A 16977-nucleotide genomic window follows, 5' to 3' on the forward strand; every position below is an offset into this window, starting at 1 on the left:
GTTTGTCTCTTAAAAAAAGCCTTCTGGTCGGAGAAAGTGAACGCCTTACCATGTTTGAGCGTCACAAGTCTTTAATGAAACCCCCGTCCTGGTAGGAGAGGCACCACATGCAGCTGCAGCAGTGCAGCTCCAGCCTCCTCACACGGGCTCATCAGCACTCTGCTGCCTTCAGCTCGATGCAGCACTCCTCTGGCGGACTGCCTCCCGGATAACTGGCTTTCATGGGAGGAGTGTCGCCTCGCTCAAGCCTCTGTTTCTCTGTGGTCATGACGTGTGAGGCGGGTAATCTTATTACAGCGGTCATGAAAGGTGAGACCGGCTCAAGCCCCGGCGCCCCTCCCCTCCCGCCATATCTGCTTGATATGCACCTTCCCACCTGCACTTACTCCTGGGAAAGACAGATTATATTGTGTATACCAGAAAAACAAAAAAACAAGAATCATAAAATATAAGCCAAATCCACTGAAAGTCAGTGCACAATGAGGGCCAACAAAAGCTTTTTACTGACACCTGTCAATTATTACAGAGTTTAATCCATTAGTCCAGTCTGTCCTCACCAGCTAAGAGTGGGGTCTGTAACCTTTAACCCTCAATAAGCCATTTGGTCCAGCTTCTTTCAGACCACAACCCAGCGAAAGCGGCATGGTCTCATGTTATTTTTTACAACACTTTATTTATATTTTTGTGGCCATTAAGCGAATCATTAATAAAGGTTAGCTTCTACATATTTTTCTATAATTTAATTATAATGGTATTGAATTTTTCTATTTAATAATTTTACTATTTTTGACAGCAGTACATACAAGTCCCTTCAAAATAAAATGAACCTTTTATCCAATAAGACCCTCCTGCTGCAGCAGATTTACTTAAATTAAAAATGAAACAGTCAACCATGACATTTTCTATCACTATGATTTTTTTAAATCTACACATGTAAATGCAATAAGATGTTATTACTACACACCTCCCACAATATATTAAACCTTTTACCATCATTTTGATTTGTTATCTTGCATGTTAAACATTTAAACACATGATGTGCGCTGAAAACTAATGACACAAAACAACACACCTATTAAATACTCCAATTGTGGGAATTTTTCTTTAAACCCAGAAAGACCAAAAATAGACGGATACCGCACCCACATCTTGGTCCACAGCCACATGCAGTAAAGAAGTAAGTTTGGAAGAAATAACTGTTATATCTCAACATTCACCTTTTTCACTTAGTTCACTTAGTTTGTTAGTTCATTTTAGTATTTTTTAGTATTTTTCTATTGAACTCTTTGTATTCGTGATCCTTTTGATTTCATGTTTTACTTCGAAGCCCATCGAGACGACTGTTGTTGTGATTTTGGGCTATACAAATAAAATTGAATTGAATTGAATTGAATTGAATTACAACAACTGAAAAAAGTGTGAATCAATACAGCCTAATTAGCTGCTGTGCTGGTTAAATCCTTGCTAATTGCTGCAAAATTATTCAATAAAACAGTTCCTATAGGAGAGACTTACCTTGTGGCTTTTTGAACAACATGCAGGTGCAGTGTCAAGCATTCCTTCAACAACACAAAAATTCCTTCATTTGAATAATATCTGAATGAGTCACTAAGAGTTGTAACAGAAGTCGAGCGGATACAAGATAAAATGGGTCACTGCCATTAAGGTAAATTCTAGTTAAAAAGGCATTGGTGAGTTTGTTTAAATATTGTAAATAAATAAATAAATAAATAAATTTAAAAAAAGTAAAGAAATAGTCAGTCAAAAACATTGAGTGTATTTGAGAATTGGATTGGTTGACCCCCCCTCCCTCGCTTGCTCCAAGAATGCTAAATTTCATTAACGTTTACTCAGGAATAAACTGCTACTACTCTGTCATTATATTTGTAAAAATAACTATTCTTGCTCTATTATGTTTTTAACATCCTCTTGATAATCCTCTTTTTTTATGTATTTTCTTTCTTGCAAGTTAGTCAGGTTGTAAACTAACCAATTAGATGTCTCTAAAAAAGCATATGATGTCACTGTCCCCACCTCAAATGTTCAAAATGTTTGACAGATTCCCTGTGCCCAATTTAAGAGAATGGAAATTTACAACGAGAATCACTGCCTCTCTTTCGTATCGCGAAAAAAATGTTGACTGAATTGACTTCATTTTTGTTTGAGCCAGAAATCAACCATTCTATATGATTGACGTCACACTCTCTCAGTCCAGTTCTCTTATAGTCAATGGTCACAACTGCCCTCATGGGTAGAGTCTGTGGGTGAAAAATGTGCAAACCTGAACAGAGAACACCGATGCCCCAAAAACACTTCCAAAGTTGTAGACCCCTTGGTGAGCCCGTTGGACAAAAATATTTGTGGGCATATTTTCTACAAGGATGCTGTAGTCAACAGGTCTTAATGAACATGATACAACACATAAGGGTGAAGTAGGTGAGACACAGATATGTTTTACAGATTTTTTTCACACATGGACATCCCAACCCTGCACACTACGCAGGGAGCTCGTTAGTGTTGTTCAAGTGATAAATGTGCACTCCAGGTTGCACTTGGCCTGGTTGTTGGGAATGAGGAAGTTGACCAATCAGTAGTTTGTGTAGGCATCTTACAGGCACTTAAGTATCCCATGCACACCCTAAACGTGCCTTATTTGTGTGTGGTCAGTAAGAAGACAATACATGCACATTACCAATGGCTGGAGTGGTGTAAGGGCACCATTCAACAGCCTCCCCCATGCGTCAAAGTGCGTGTAACTCACATTATCCTTACAGATACTTAACAATACACTTACCACACGCCTGACAGTTGTACATTCTATTTTCATGATGTCCCTTGAGGTGGCCGCACAAGACACACCTGCGCTCCTCTTATGATGCAGTCCCCCCTCATCTATGACCCTTTACAGGTCTGGACAACCCAAAATCCTGCAGCATGTGTACAGGTCAAACCCTTGTACGAGTGCATGTGACTCAGCCATAAACGATATTATAAAATATAAAGTGGTCTCAAATCAAGTTCTTTTTTTCTATTATGTGACACATATTATCATTGTATTTGTTTTTTTTTAAGATATAGTCATACAAAAATGAATAAGTACGCACAGCATTTTGAGCGAAATACTTTTTGTGACCATTCAGCTTGAGGTTTTTGATCACCGACCCACCTAGTCTCACATTGGGCTTGAGAAAAGGCTTTGAGCTGCACCTCTTTAAAAGTCATCTCCTGTCACAGCACTAATTCTGCCTTTTTCTTGGTCTACAGCTGCAGAGGGACATGGAGCCAAGGTTCAGATTAGTGTCAAGACAGTTAATAGGGAGAGTGACAAAGGTCTTCTGTACATATGCAAGTCATCAGTGTTTGTGTGTGCTGCTACTGAGTATAAATGTTGACATGGAAGTTCTTCATGTCACAGCTGAAAAAGAATCAAGAGAGCATATAAGTCTTTTTTTAATATAACTCATTTTAGGACGAAATCCAGTCTTTCATTAGGCTTGTGTATCTGAGAAGACGATGAAAAGTACGTTTTTATTTTTTGGAGTATCACCTTGAGATACGCCACACACCTGACTGCTCTCTAGCTCAACCATTAATTCAATTGCTGCAAGTCAAGCTGGTGCAATACGTAGAAATTTCATTTCAATGATAGGCAGGACAACAAACTGAAAAAATTCGAAAGATGAATTGCTGAGGGGGATACTGTTGCTAGTAGTTGGGTTATCATTATATTCTCTGTCCCTCTTGCTGTCATTTGATGTCAGGCTTCTTTTTGTGGCTCTTCCAGCCCTCTCAGTGAATTTGAGCAGTGTGTCAAACAGACAAGTTGTTTTCTATACTCAGGGCTACCAAACGCTATAGTCCACACTACAGAATGATTATTCTCTATATATTTTCTTACACTTTTAAAGGTGGAAGAACTTCATATTTCCTGATACTGATAAAATAAAAAAAATAATCCAATTTACCACTACTGGCTTCCAGCCCAGCAATGTTTATTGTACTCCTTTCTACCAATCACCTAGGAAAAACAAGAAAGAATTTCTCATCCATCTCGTGATTTTTTTCCTTTTTCTTGAATTTACAGAAGGCGTTTTAGTTTAATGTAATTGCAATTCAATAAAAATGGAAGAATGTGTGTCAGTTTTTAGTCTTCTGCCATTTTTTTAACAAATCAAGTTGCCCAACAAATTGGACACATTTTTGGGACAGCAGACCTTCAGTTACCTTTTATCAATGTTGTTGAGTTTTTCAGACATGTTAGAACATAATGTTCTGTATAAAGTTTTCTAAGGTCAGATACAGGGGTAGAGATAGATGCTACCAACTGAATGGCTGGATTTCATTTACACATGATACAGAAAAAAAAATAAAAACAACAAGAGCACATGATGTCACACCTATAGGGGGAGCATCATCTAATTTACCAGAAGCAACTAAGGATTCAGTGTCTTGTCTCAAACACTTGCATTAGAATACTGGTGTAGCTAGAATTCAAACCCCTACCAGACATGTTATCAATAGAAAAACCAAAAAAACAATATAGGGTAGGGTAAAAACAAGTAAAAATAAAAATAAACCTTCCAGTGTCACAGACAAGTGAAATCCTATTAATAAATAAAAAAACAGTGTGAAAATCTTTAAAAAAATCCAGAAAATGTCTTATTTCTTTGAAAAAGGAAAATGACCTTGATAGATGATTAGTTCTAAGCTGTTCTTTTCAAAATGTCTGTGACAGTTTGAGGCAAAAAAAACAAACAGACAATGAATATAAAGAAAAATTGCAGAGGTGCTGCATATCCTTGTTTATGTAAAACAAAAAACCAATTACTTTTTTAAAATCTTCTATCAAACTACTTAAATAATCTGTTCATATCTGTAGATTTAGTTGATGAAAAAATTTTTAAAAACTTTTTTCCACAACTTCAAGGTTTTTTCTTTTCTAAAAATGTTTTTGTTAACCAGTGCTGATGTTTGAAATGCATTTCCTTCACCTGTTTAATTGCTTATTTGTAAAAACAGTTTTCTAATCATGTTAAAGCTTGAACATTGCACAGTCCAGTAAAAAAAAAAAAAAAAATGATTGCTAGTCTGCTCTCTCACATGCTCTTATTATCAATTCTATTATTATTCTCTGCAGGTTTTCATTTCACACCCAAATGAACATTTCCCATGAAGCTTTTACTTTTTTCTCAATATTTCCACTAACGTAGTCAAATTTTGGAAACATAAATCATAAAGTTTAAGATATAATCGTATTAAAATCTCACAATTTTCTTGGCAACATCAAGTTTTGCAGCATGCACAATCTGGTTTCTGAATTCCCTTTTTTCGTCTAACACTAATCTTAAAGAGACATGTGACTTTTAACTGAAAGTGCTTGACTTGAGGTGCCATGCATTCTTCTGAGAATGTTTTGTTTTTTTCCTGCACAGCTGTGAAGCCTTGAGGGACTCTTTGTGAAATTGTGTGTACTTCTCATTATTTGAAGTTTTAATCAGCAAACAGGGGGAAATCCTTTTAGTAATGTTGTATTCAGACCTTAAAGACGGAATACTTTGCACTCACAGACAGCCACCGTTTAATTATTCCAAGTGACTGTCTGCTTTTTACATCATTTGCAGCTGCATTAAAGGATTTGTTTATTTTTTTTATTTTTGTTGTTTTAGCAATAAAACAATTTCAGAGCATTTGCATTGGAAATGGGTTTTCTTTAACAAAGTCTTTACATGCAAAGACAACTTTGTTGGACTCAGATATACAGTTGTTTGTTCTTATTCATAAGTTTTAAAGCAGATCTGAAGTCAGTTATATTATGTCTGTGCAAAATATAACATAAGTTCCCTCATTTGATGTTTTATAACTACACCTGTAATATTCTTATTCAGACAAAAAATAGCAGAAAGTCACACAAAAATTCTTACAAATGAAAAACTACCACTTCCAACTTCTTTTCCATCCATTTGATGAACAAACTTTCATGTCAGGTGGGGAGCATTAGAAGGCTGAATTGTTACTTTTTTTTTTAAACCTATACCTCACATATTCACTATTTAACTAAAGCCCTCACTGTAAAGACAGTTTGGTTGAATCAATTGCATTATTTTGTTGTAATTAATATGTTGTTTCTTACAATGTGTAAATCTAAGAAAGCATATTTTGTCCTGTTAAGTTTGGATTCAGCTGAACAACTTTTTATAAACAAACAGCCTTTATTAAAGCTCTAGTCACCACCACAGCACTGTGACAGAGCTATTGTATTTTTCGCAGATGCCAAAAATGTATGGCAAAGAAGAAAAACACTTTTGGGAGAAATTGATTTAATAAAATGCGGACACAAGAGCAGACATTTAATCTTGAAAGGCAAGAAAATGGAATAGGTAATATTAGAATGCATGCTTCACTATCGACATTGAAGTTTATTAATTTGGCTAATAAATTAGATTGGATTTATCTGCGCTTTTCCAGACAATTTCAATGCATGTCCATGTCTGATGTAGCCACGGGTGCCCTGGCACAGACTGACAGAGGCCTGTGGCTGCCAGTACACGTCTACGGCCCCTCTGACCATCGCAGAGACATTTATACGCATTCACACATCAGTGGAGTCACACGGCAGACAAGGAGGGTTAAGTGTCTTGCCCAAGGACACAACCACAGTTCACTAGGGGAAGCGGGGGATCAAACCGCCGACCCTTGGACAATCATTGCCCAACCTGCTCAACCGCCTGAGCCATTGTCGCCCAGTATATAAGTGTAACACATGATCAATTATCTAGATAACCATAACAAAAAGGGCATGCTCAGAAGTCAATTAAACCCTTTATAATTTTTCAGTCTCTGTGTTGCTTTGAAACAATTACCCCAAGCACGGTGTAAGACTAAGCAACGCTTCTTCATCTACTTTGCTGTCTGTAGCAAAGAGTGATATACAGTACACAATACATTCTGATAGGCTTAAGGGTGTCATGGTAGAAGGTCGTGACTGGGAGATTGTGAGTTTAAATGTCTACGGCCAAGTCATACAAAAGATCCCAAAATGGGAGCCAATGCCTCCCTGCTTGTCTGCAGCTCACCACTCCCCCAGGGCTTTGGTCAAATGCGGATATTGCTGTCTATTTAAAAAAAAAAAAAAAAATCACACATAAGACGCACCTAAGTATAAGTCGCACCCCTAACCAACCTAATTGAAAACTCAATAAAGTATCAGCACTACTCCTTTTTGATGTGTGCAGCTTTTGATACTGTAAAAAGTGAGCGGGATTGTCAAGTACAGTCCACAGTTGAGTCAGATCTTGTATTCAAGCAGAGGTTTTGTTGTTTCTGTTGGTGATTATAAATACGAGGGTCTCCGTGACATCCGGAGTTCCTCAGGGTTCAACTCTTGCCCCTCTTCTGGTTGCAGTCATACTTTCTTTAGCTAAACAACACTAAAACAGAAGTACTTGTTTGGGGAAAAGAATTTAAAAAATTTAAACACTTGTAAAGCTGATTGCTAAAGGAATTAGACCGAACATTTGTTATTACTAAAGCTTACTTCATGCCTCCATATTCTGCTGGCTGTTACAATCTCATGTCTGATCTTAAAAAAAAGACTATAAAGCTAAAGGTCACTCAAAAACAGAATGTCAGAGTTCTAGCAAGAACCAGGAGAACTTCATGCATACCTCCTGTTTTCAAGTCCTTGCTCCAGCAACTATTTAAATAAAATTGATTTTATAAGTACTGCTGCTACTTAATGACTTAATGGTGTGGGAACCAAATACCCGTCAAATCTATTGGTGGTACACTAACCCAGCAGGGCTGAGTTCTACATGAAGCAATTAGGTGGCTGATCCACCTAATTGGTTGATTTTCCTTGCCTATTATATCACATAGATTTTATTTGTAATACATCTGGGCTGTATTAAAAGAAAAGGTTGATATTTTCAAGCTTCAGTGGGCCGTGTTTCAGCAACTACAGGCACACATATTGGAACTCTAGAGGATTATTTCACTATGTGAGGTTCAAACAAGCATGGAGTCAATATAAAAACATTGATAGTGCAAGTTATTGAACAATATTTCATTTTTTATTTTATTTATTTATTTTTTAATCGACTCTACACCATTGCTTTACCTTAAAACTTAAACCCTATATTGATCAAACTCATTAAAGTATCATCAGTTTACAAATCCCTGTGAAAATTGCAAGACAGTCCTAGGGAACACCTAGGTTTTCTTTTTATAAACAAATATTGTAATGTTTTTCTGTTTAGAAGTAATTTCCCTGGACTGTGTTTATACATTCAGCCATTTAGTCCCAAAGCTCTAGTTGTAAACTCCCTGTGGACAATCTTACTACACACCTAAACTCACATTGGAATTCAGACACACTTAACATGTGTACACAAAGCTTAACATGCTAAACAAATATGAGGCCAAATTTTCGTGGCAGCTTTTCATGAGCAGCAATCAGGCTATTCTAGGATTTGGACTGTTTTGTAAGCCAAACAATATTACCAACACTGTTTTAATTTTTTTTTTTTTTTTTTTTTTTTTTTTTTTTTTACTTTTCTGTATTTGGATTGAATTCAATCTCATTTTTAAAATTAAGTATGATGTTACAATCAACCCTTTTATAATTTTTACTCAAATGCATTTTCTGGCACAGCTTTACATTTAATCATACGGCCACCTGAGCCATGACTGGCTGAACTGAGAAGACATGCACATGTCACAAGAACAGGCAGACGGCTGGATCCAAATGCAGCGGGTCTATTAGCTCAGATAAAAGTCCACAAAGCTAAATCGGGGTCATTAACAGGCATGAGAGCATCACAGGAGAGATGTGGTAGTCAGGATCCAAACGAGAGCCCGGGCAGGCGGCTGGCAAACAGAGTCAGACAAAGGGTCAGGAAACAGAAGATCAGGTCCAAATACAACACTCAGTAATGAAGGCAGAGTGGCACAAACAATATTTCGCACTGAGCTTCACTCAGTACAGTATGCTGTGGCTGATTGAATGAAAGAGAGTCAGGTGTTCAGCATCCAGGAAGTGTGCCACTGGGGTTGATGGAGATGTAACGCGGTTAGAACTCTGGGAACGGTTCCCGCTGGTGATCACAGGGGGAGACAGAGTTCTGACTTCTTACGTCACCATATATTTATATTATAAAATAAATATAAATATATAAAACGCGCTCAACCCTCCCTGTCTGCAGTATATATACCTCAGACATCTCAGCTGTTCCTCACACTGTGCTTTTCTGGACTAAGATACTGCGCAGGACCCTCAAGCTCCCAGTCCTTGAGTGAGAAACAACCCATGGAGGGTGAGTGGGGCGTTTAATATATATCTATATATACATATCATTTCTGTTTTGGGTAAAGTTTGAAAAAAATAATAGCATAATTATGTGATTTATACCATTTTTTTTTTTATTTTATTTACCAAGGCTGTGTCCCACCAAGGTGGGGTAGCCTAGACAAGGCACACAATTTTAGCTCCCTCTGTCTCTTCCCCAAACCCTCCTCCTTCAGTGTGTGAGTGCGTGTGTGCGTATGTGCGTGCGACTGGTCTGAGGTCTGGTCTAAGCCACACCACACTGCACCAGGGTCAGCTGCACAGCCCAGTGTGGGCACCTCCACAGCAGGGCCTCAGCCAAGGCTGGTTTCCCCTTGCCGCTTCATCCCAAGACCAGACCTCTACCACACCCATCCATTCATCCATAGACAAACTCTCTCCACCCATCCCTGTCCTGAGCAGCCTCTCTCCCCTGCACCACAGTCATCCCTCTTGCATTCAACGCTCTTCTTACACCCTCTGTCCATCCCATTCGCGGTCTTCCTCTCATTCTCACTCCACTCACATCAGATTTGTATACCCTTTTCACCAATCGCTCCCTTTCCATTCTTTCAACATGTCCAAACCATCCCAGTGCCTTTTGCTCTGCTCTTTCAGCCAACTCTTGCGTCACACCAGTTCTCTCTCGGATAACTTCATTTCTCACACGATCCATACGCGTCACACCACACATACTCCTCAAACATCTCATCTCAACTACATTCAGCTTCCTCTTTTCCGCCACTTTCAGACTCCATGTTTCAGCCCCATATAACGCTGCAGGCACCACCACACCCTCATACAATCTCCTTTTTGCATCCTTTCCCAGTGACCTACATTCAAACACTCTCTTCATTACCCCCCATATCTTTCGTACTTCATTCATTCTAAACTCTACCTCTCCCCCCATTCCACCATCCACACAGACACACGACCCCAAATACTGAAAACACTCTACCTCTTCCAACAGCTCCCCATTTAATGCCACATTCAATCTACGTTCACCCTTTAACCTCGTACACCTCATCACCTTACTCTTTTCCACATTCACTCTCAACTTCCTTCTGTCGCACACCCTTCCAAACTCCTCAACCAGACGTGCCAAGCTCTCTTCTGAGTCAGCCACTAGTGCAGTATCATCTGCAAACAGCAACTGATTCACACTCCATTCGCTGCCGTCAGTATTTATCATGCTCACACCCGTACCCGACACCCTTTCATTCACCTCTTTTACCACACCATCCAAATACACGTTAAACAACCACGGAGACATCACGCATCCCTGACGCAGACCAACCCTCACAGGAAACCAATCACTCATGCTATTTCCCACACTCACACACGCTCTACTGTTTCTATAAAAACTCTTCACACCTTCCAACAATCTACCATCAATACCATACATACTCAACACCACCCACAACGCCTCTCTATCAATCCTATCATACGCCTTCTCTAAATCCATGAATGCCCAAAACACCTCCCTCCCCTTAGCCAAAAACTTTTCACACACCTGTCTCACAACAAACACCTGATCCACACACCCTCTACCTCTCCTGAAACCACACTGCTCTTCACCAATCATACACTCAGTTCCCTCCACTACCCTATTAATCAGCACTCTCCCATATACTTTGCCTACAACACTCAACAGACTAATACCCCTAAAACTACCACATTCATACTTATCACCCTTACCCTTGTACAGGGGAACCACACACGCACTCATCCAATCAAGCGGCACCTGCCCATTTGCAAAACACACATTCAACAATCTCACTAACCACTCAATCACGATCGCTCCACCACACTTCAGGCATTCCACAGCACACCCATCCACACCTGCAGCCTTTCCTACTTTCAACTTTCCCACAGCTTGCACAACTTCGTCTCCCGTAATCAACGCTTCATTCAACTCTTCTAATACATTCAGTCTACTTTCCCTTCCATCCATCCCAATCACAGCATCCCGATCTTCCTCCACATTCAGCAGCCTCTCGAAATACTCTGCCCATCTTTTTCTTACTGCATTCCCCTCATTCAACATCCTTCCATCCTCTGTTTTCACTTTCTCCTCCCTCCCCGACACTCCCTTTCGCACCCTCTTCACCTCCTTCCAAAACATTTTCTTGTTCTCACGAAAATTATCAGTCAACTGTCTGCCCCACCTTTCGTCCGCAGCCGCTCTTGCCTCACGCACAGCTCTCTTAGCCTCCCTTTTCTTCTCCTTATAACACTCATATGACTCCCTGTCCTTTCTCTGTAGCCATACTTCGTACGCACATCTCTTCTCAGCTACAGCCAACCTTACATCCTCGCACCACCATTCACTTCCCTTTCTTAGACCACCCCCAACACGTCTCACACCACACACTTCCTCTGCACTTCCAACCACTGCACTCTTGAACTGTTGCCATTCTTCCTCCACTCCAACAACCATTTGCTCCTTCACCATATTCCACTTGCCACCTAATTCCTTCTGATACTCACACATTTTCTCTCTGTTCTTCAAAACACTCACTCTCAGAACTTTTCTTGCCTCCCCACTCTTTCTCACTCTCACCCATGGCATACCCACACGCAACCTTCCTTCCACCAAATAGTGATCAGACATACCTCCACACTCTCCCCTCCTTACACTTACATCCAGCAATCTACTACATGCAACCTTTGAAACCACCACATAATCCATCAGTGCTTTGTCAATCACTCTTCCACCACTCTGCCTCACCCACGTATACTTATGGATCTCTTTCTTTCTGAACCATGTATTCCCAATCACCATCTCTCTTTCAGTGCACATTCCTATCAGTCTCTCACCATTATCATTCTTTCCAGGAACACCATGCACGCCAACAACACCCTCAATTTTCACATCACCCACTCTAGCATTCAGATCTCCCATCAGCACTACATTCACATTTGCTCCAAATCCTTGCAAGCACTCATCCAAGTCGTTCCAGAAGGTCACTCTCTCCTCTTCATTCCTCTCACTGCCAGGACCATATGCACTCACGAACACCCACAGCTCCTTCCGAAATTTCACTTTCACCCATATCAGTCTTGGTGAAACCTCCTTCCATTCAACCACACATCGTTTCACCTCACAGCTCACCAGCAAAGCCACACCTTCTCTTGCTCTCCCGCTCTCTACACCAGACATTCTCCCACTCACACTTCCAAACACACACTCACCCTTCCCTTTCATCTTTGTCTCACTCAGTGCTAACACGCTCATTCCCCTCCTTCCAAACATCCTTCCAATCAGATCTCTTTTGCTTCCGTCCGTACTACACCCCCGCACATTCAAAGACCCAATCTTAAGGGTTTGGGGAGGTAATCTCCCCTTCCCAACTCTGCCCTGTCCGTAATTAGGAATGTAGTTACAGGGGAGAGGATTCCCAGTCCTCTCGCTCCGTCCCTTTTAGTCGCCTTTTACGACACGCAGGGAATACGTTGGTAGTATTCTTTACGACCCCCCTAACCACAGATTTATACCATATTTGCCAGATTGTGTCTTGCAAATATACACTCAAAAAAAAAAAAACAAGTTAGCTAAATGTGGATGTAACTGTCCATGGTACTGATGAGAAGCTAAAAAAAGAACAGAAGACTGTAGGGCAAGCTGGGCCTTATTATTACATCACTAGATGTGTAATAGGTTATTAATAGATTAAATTCTATTTAATGGGAAAAGAAAAGTGTCAAAGAAATGTTCTTGACAGTCCACACTTAACTCTTGAAAGCTTGACACACATATGCTCCACAGGTAATTCCACTGAGGCTATTCAGTCCCAATTCAACGTTGACCTCTTTCATCCACAGGATTTTTCTCAGTTCCCAGACATCGCACCGTTAAAATTGAAATTGTCTTTGAGCAAAAGAAATGCTGTAGGGTCTCTGAGTCATATAAGTGTCAAGGGACGTTCATCGTTTGGCACTGACAGCCTGCGTGATATTGAGGGGTCAGTGCAGCTGAGGCAACAGGCTAACAGGAAGAGAGGGTGGCAGCTGGAGGGAGCATGGTCAAAGAAAACAAATATGACAGGCGGTGTCTGTGCGCAAGAATGGAAAGCATGGGGGAGTCAACAAAAACAAATGAGCAATCATTTGTTTTAAGTATAGTGACTAGGACTTAAAAGTCTCTTGTGATTTTGAGGGTGAAAATAGAAAACATAACTATTTATTTGCATCCTATTGTAATAATACATTTAAGGTTCAAGGGATAATGAGTGAGGTTAAGTGAAGTAAACTGAACTTAACATCACTTGTTTGTTAAATAGAAGAAAGGTGTGTTGTCTAACAGAAGTATAATAGCAGGTTGAGGTCAGAGCACAATAGACTTTAATATTTGGAGAGGATTTAAAAAATGAGAGACCAGCATTCAAAAAAAGCAAATTAAATTAATATAAATTATACAAACATACCTTATTTTCTTCTCAATAATTTGCTTACACTCTTTACAGACAAAAGCATGATATCATAATATTTTAAACTGCTCTAAGTGCATTAGTTCTATCTCACAAATGAAATAAAAACCACATTTCTTGTGGGCATTGTCATGTTTTGACAGACACTCCTTTGAAACTAAATTATCTTAAACAAAGCTTACTGTATTTGCATGTTCTTTGTATGCTTTATGATTGAATCCAACAGTGACTGATAATTAAATGACGTAATTAAAAACTGAAAGAAGAAAAAAAAAGATTACATTTACAAGTTTGGTAAGAGTTATGCTACGTACACACTGGGCCTTTGTGGTGCATCAAGAACACACTGAATGTGGGTTTTTGAACACTTTTCAACACTTTTAGCATATGGTGTTCACAATGCACTGTCGCTATCTGATACTAGCGGATGCACACCCAATCGGAAGAGTCTTGGTGCGAAACGCCATAGTGGTCCAAATTTTGCTCCAGGATTTTTCTTCACAGCTCTATTCCAATAGATGAAATACTTGCTCGTTAACACAGACTTTTCTTCAGGAGTTGTCACCCGAATGCACGTTTCTGAGCCCATCTCTTTTTTATAAACTTTACAAATTCAAGAACACAATGTTCACTTTGAGTCTCGGAACCTACCAAGAAAATAGTAACATTTTCCCTTTTTTTTAAATGTATTCCTTATTTTCATTTATTTTTGTGTCCGTTAAACTCTAAAAAATTCTTAGGTTATAGACATCTCACATTTTTAACTAGAAAGTGCCCATGAAACAGACAGCTTACAGAGTTTAGCAGAAATTTGACTTTGGAGGTTGTCCATATCAGTCTTTTAAATAAAAAAAAAAAGAGAACCCTATTAGAGTGTTGAGACTAAACCAAACTACAAGTGAATAGCTTCAGGATGTTGACAGACTCTTGGTTTTGTCAGGCAAACAACATAAAAGTTGATGTGGACAGACTTAATAAGTTAGCAAGCCACAAGTGCATTGGTAACAGCTGCATAGTTATTTCTGCCCTTGTAGGTCTTTCTTTCAGTTGCCTTGTAGCTGTGTGACAGCAGATGCTTATGAGACATGTCTCATACAGACATAAAAGCTAAAGGGGTTTGATAATTGGATCACATGGGGACTAAAGCACTAGCACCAGATCTGTTACTAGAAATCCCAGAGGCTATAGAAACCAAAATTGAAGTCCGTAATGAAAATGTTCCCTCTTTCATCTCTTTTTTTTACCCCTCTCTTGCTTTTCTTCTTCCCTTCTCCTCTTCAGTCTCCCTCTTTTCAATCTCGACAAGACAGCTCTTCTGACAGCTATCACAGGTTATTACCTTCATGACCAGAGGCAACTAAATCTCCAGAGAGTTCATTAGCAACTGGAAGTGCTGTTGACCCCTCAACAACTAACCTATTCAGTTGTAGAAAAATCTAAGTAATTCCTAATTTATCAAGGCCGGATGAATAAGTTTCAGAACATGTATGTGTCAAGTGGGACACTGTAAGTAATGCTGGACAAAACTTTGGAAGAATAAAAAAACAAAAAAGTAGATTAAACTTAAAACTTTAATTAGAAACAATGAGAATCCTGATTTTGAACATGTTTTCATGGTTACCATTGGACTTACTCAAATATGTGCGGACAACACAGCAAAGTGCATCTTGATTGCACGTATCAAGTTTGGCCAGCATGAATTTCCATCAGTTTTGGTCGCAAATACAAGCGAACAGAATCTGCCTAAAAAGAAATAAGCCTAAAATTGTGTTTGTGAGTATTTCTTGATTGAAATTAATGTGAATCAGGGGCAGAAGAAAAAAATGCTGTTAGAAAGAATTTTTTAGTTGTGACGCAGAACGGCGGGCCACAAGCTCTGTCTTTTGATTTTGTTTGTTTGTTTCGCTCCAGTCTGATGCATAACTTGGAGACAAATAGATTCATCTACGTCTTACCTTAAGTCAGGGAAGGCTTACTCTGTGCAAACAATTAAAATCAAATGAAAGTCAAATGTATGATGAACTGATGCGCTTGAAAACAACACAAGTTTTTTTTTCTTATTTTTTGGTCTAAAAATGACATAATCATAAATGAAACACAACTAGGAACGTTTTTACAATCGATCAAAAGATGATCAGAGTGGGACTTAAAACATAGCAGATGTAAGAAAAAATTGTTTTGTTTGATTTTTTTTAATACTCTGAGTTCACACTTGGTCAAAAAACTGTTTTTCACTTTCTATATACCACAGTCTGGTTCCCAATTTCTAAATCTCCTGAATGCTTTTCTCCATCGATCTTCCTGTTTTGGAGGACCATTTTGGATATCTGGCATTGCAGATAGGATTCAAATGATAAAGAATGTAGATACTAGAAGGAGACAAGAAAGAGAAGATACTAAGAAAGCCAACAAAATCCATAAATCGTCCCTTAAGGAAAAAAAATGCCCTTGACATTTGTGGGTTGTGGGCAGATAATCAGTAATTACATTGAATAGTAAATGACTCCCAATTTCATTTATATCTGCAAATTAGAGGAATTAAGTTACTAATACTACACTTTTATACATTTCCCTATACTTGAGTCAAGCCTTTATGTTTTCTCAGTAATAACCACTGGGTATCTGGGAAGCTGACACTCCACCTATTGTTGTCTAGACTGTCAGACACTGTCAATGGCAGCTGCAAGATTTTTTTCATTTTTCCTTCCTTCCTGCACCTGTGGATCCATGACGGCATTCCATTTTGTTTAAATATGCTTCATGTAAGCATTCAAAAGCTACTTTGTAGGAAATATTACACTCAACAAAAGTGTAGATTAGATTATAAGAATTAAAAATCAATTCCAAAGTGCAAGAAATAAAAATAAAACTGGACAGGAAACATACTGGGATCAGAGTTTATTTTTTGGGATGAAACCTATGTGGTTGAACCCATCACCTTAAAAATCAATCAAAAAAAGTAGTGTTTCATGTTTTTTTACGGATCATATGCAGTTTTTAGTTTAATAATATAAAGTTTTTACAAATGCATATTTTTAAGGTGGTTTTTTTTTATAGTCCTGAAAGATTTTTGACTACCCAGTAACAAAAGACAATCAACTCTCATTATTTATGCAAAAATAAAAAGATTTTAGACCAGGAAATAATTCTCTGTCAAAGACTAAATACAACAGTTTATTATACCAGTGTTTTTCAACCTTTTCTGAGCCACGGCACACTTTAACC

General features: G+C 38.8%; 1 protein-coding gene across 7 annotated transcripts in view; it reads right to left on the reverse strand.

Moving 5' to 3' along the window:
* LOC101173247 (protocadherin-15) overlaps nucleotides 1-16977 on the reverse strand; it is a 233982-nt gene that overhangs the window by 177309 nt on the left and 39696 nt on the right. Inside the window, exon 1 of one of the 7 annotated variants that reach the window (XM_078931822.1) lies at nucleotides 50-217. The exons of 5 other annotated variants lie outside the window; for them this stretch is intronic. The gene's annotated coding sequence lies outside the window, so the exon portion shown is untranslated. Of the gene's footprint in view, nucleotides 1-49; nucleotides 218-16977 lie in introns of those variants that run through there. One more of the 7 variants, XM_078931820.1, reaches the window with a different exon arrangement.

Source organism: Oryzias latipes, chromosome 15 (assembly GCF_053564925.1).
Source record: "Oryzias latipes strain Hd-rR chromosome 15, Olatipes_Hd-rR_3.1".
NCBI classification, from domain to species: domain Eukaryota; kingdom Metazoa; phylum Chordata; class Actinopteri; order Beloniformes; family Adrianichthyidae; genus Oryzias; species Oryzias latipes.